At 41.0% G+C, this 3,463-nt stretch overlaps 1 pseudogene; it reads right to left on the bottom strand.

Moving 5' to 3' along the window:
* Positions 1–2,267: 2,267 nt before the first annotated feature.
* On the bottom strand, positions 2,268–2,901 carry LOC149140398 (pyrophosphate-energized vacuolar membrane proton pump 1 pseudogene; annotated as a pseudogene).
* Positions 2,902–3,463: the final 562 nt, after the last annotated feature.

Consider the following 3,463-nt stretch of genomic DNA (forward strand, 5'->3'; position numbering starts at 1 on the left):
TCACAGAAGAAGCTTTATCAATGATGGACGAAAGCTAGCTCAAAGAAGACTAATCTACTTGGCAAAAATGAACTGAAAGCAAATCGAAACATGGAAACCCTAGGAAACCCTAATTCAACTAGTCTAACCTCTATGATGCAAAGACTGTGAAGGAAACTTCTACCAATGATGCCATTACTTCTAATAAGTGAAAATGCATGAATCTAATCTACTTGCATCTTAAAAAACATGTTTTTCTATTTTCTCTTTAAGTTATAAGAATTGTCATGCATGTGCTTCTAACTAGTTTTCCACTGTGCAGGGATGGATCAAGGGATGCAATGCTTTGGGAAAGGCTGGGATGGTACAGAGAGGGTCTAAGGGATACCTGACATTCTCTATGAGAGTTTCACAAAGTTTGGATGACATGCAACTGTGTTTATGAACTTCTACAGGAAGTCTGCAGGGGTTTCTACAGGAAAATCCTGTAGGTCTTCTACAGGATGTTCTGTAATTCTTCTACAGGATGTTTATGAATTGGATTTTTGAGGATGGATGGTTGATGGAAGATGCATGGATGGTTATGGAGGTAGGATGGGGGTCTGAAGTGACCTAGGAACTGATGGATGGAGTGATGAGATGATATGTGGAAGGCTGATTTGGCTTTAAGGTAGTTGAGGCAACAATGGAGAAGAAGGTAGGGTAACGTGGCAAAAGAGAAGATGGGAGATGAGGGAACAGACTTGGTGATGGAGGAGCTGATCTGAACGAGGCTCAAATGAACGAGGAGGTGATGAAGATGATAGAGATGCCCTGCACAGTGCTTATTCAAACAAATCGATGAATTCTTGCCAACAAACCAAGTCCTAGCTAACTCAATCCAACTGTTAATGAATGAGTAAACAGCAGCCTTGTTTGAAAAGAGAACCATATACATCACATGAGAAAGAACATGCCAAAAGATCTAAATGCATACAAACTCCTACCAATCTATTATAAACATGAGAAGCTACTTGAACCATCAAAAGAAACCTAAGTAACAAAGCACGAATTAAATCTAAAGAGCAGATTTTATTTCAAGAACGCAGCAAACACATAAAGATAAACAAGGGAGGTACTGGGCGCTTGAGATGGGCCCAACCCCAAGAACTACAGCCTCCCAAGAGAGATTTAGAGCTGGTGCAAAGCTGGATCCATCTTTATTAATCAAGAAATGAAAAGTACATCAAAACTGTCCATAAGGAGAGCTTGAGAATGAGCTGAAAGCAAAACTAATCCATGGCCTAAAAATCGAACTACAAGCTAGCTAACTAATGGCTAAAACAAAATGACTAACTAGCTACAAAAATGACTACCAACTAGCTACCAAAAATGACCAACCACTAGCTAACCAAAATGAGGCCCCAAGCCTTCTTATTTATACAATTTGAGGACCCAACAGTCCTCCTAAAAGTTAGGGACTTGGCTGCCCAAGACTTGGAGTTAACAGCAGTCCAACTTGACTTGCTTGGCTGCCCTTGAGCTGATTGATTCGGTGGCCCTTGAACTCCGAGCTGATGGTGGAGAATTCGAGGTAAGGGTCCATAAATGAGGGGGACACCTTCCTACAAATCCTCTAGCTTGTTCTCCCACGAATTTGGCTGCGAAGTGCTCATTAAGACCTTCAAATTTGTCTCCAAGTTGACCAACAAGGCTACACAAAGCACCCATTAGACTTGTTGGCATAATGACTAACCAAATTCACTCTATTAACATAAAAATAATCAAAAACATGCAATAAACAAATGAGAATGGTGGACTAAGCCAAATTAGGAGGTTGAATGAGCCCAAATAATTGTACATTTTTGGGGCTCATCATCACCCCCCTACTGAAAGTGTTGCTCATCCTCTGAGCAACCAAATCTCTCCCCTTGTCTTTGATGGCCCTGGTGACTTCCTTGGCTAATCATCTCGGCCGATTTCTCCTTTGGCTTCCCGCTTTTCAAACTTTCCTGTAGAAACTGTTCGCTGGCTTCCTGTAGAAACAGTCTCTGTCTTCCTGTAGAAACAGTCTGCTAGCTTCCTGTAGAAACAGTCTGCTAGCTTCAATGAACTGCCCGAGAATAGATATTGCATGCCGAAGCTGGATGGGAATCACTGTTTTTCCATTGGTTAACCTTGATTCATGTTTCTGTTCCTGACATGACAATACTTTCCGACTGTGGCAGCTTTCTTTGCTTCATAAAATGCTTACTGCAATAGCAAATATAATAACAGATTTGTATCCCACAGCCAACCCAAATATAACATTAGTTGCTGCTTCCAGTCCTGCATGAATCGGCAACATCTAGGACAGGGCTGTAAGCATTACTAGTGCAGTATTCAGTGACAAAACCAATAACAAGGCCAGACCACAAACCAATAGCACCACAGAAGAAAAGCTCCCAGTTCTTTACAACCTTCTGGGCACCAAAATTGAAGATAGTGAAGGATGAAGGCAATGCAACTAGGCTTACAGCAACAATGCCAATAGACATCACTACTATGGAGATAATACGTTGCTTTTTCAATGCAGGCTCAATTTCCTTCACAGCCTTGATCTCAAATATGTTAGTTGCAAACAGAGTTGTGATTAAGCAAGCAATGATACCCATTGAACTAATAAGCAAGGGATAACACATGGCAGTAAGATCATGAGAGTTTTCAAATGATGATATGGATGCAACAACCAGAGCTGCACAGGAAGATTCAGTCATAGGACCCAAATAGATCTGATCCCATACCAGCGATATCTCCAACATTGTCACCAACATTATCAGCAATGACAGCTGGGTTGCGTGGATCGTCTTCAGGAATGTTCCTCTCAACCTTGCCAACAAGATCAACACCTACATCTGCTGCTTTGGTGCAAATACCACCACCTACGCTGCCAAACAGAGCCATGGAAGAACCACCGAGACCATATTTGAAGATGTTGAAATAAGTTTTGCTAACCATTTCATATATTTTTCTCTAAGATGTTCTGCTAATTTGTGTTTATCTCCATCTGAATTCGAATACACTTCGAGTGAATCATGATCATTGCAACAATTTCGGAGAGAAATAAAACAATCATCAAATGAGTTGATGATAGAGAACCAATTAACTGATTGTGCACACTTTAGTTGAGGATGTGGAAAGTGCCGATGAACAGCAGTTCATGAGTTTCAGCCAAGCCGTCTTCAATTTCTCCGTGATTTGTGATGAGGTGGAAAAAACATGTGCGCTAGATTTTTCAAACTGCAGTGATACATGTCTTCTTCTCTCCGTTAATTAATTGACATCCTGTTCACTGGAGTTCAACTACCATTAACTGTGTTTTTTTTTTAATTTTTCACGTGAATGGCCGATCATGCTGCGTGATTTTTGCCTTGAGCGCTAGAGAAGACAATCGGTTGAGCCTCGCTAATCCGTGGCTTAATCACCATTCCATTCGTTCATGCAATGCTTAGACTAGATTCATGCA

Source organism: Pinus tabuliformis, chromosome X (assembly GCF_031772625.1).
Source record: "Pinus tabuliformis cultivar Carrire ecotype Pingquan chromosome X, CPIR1, whole genome shotgun sequence".
NCBI classification, from domain to species: domain Eukaryota; kingdom Viridiplantae; phylum Streptophyta; class Pinopsida; order Pinales; family Pinaceae; genus Pinus; species Pinus tabuliformis.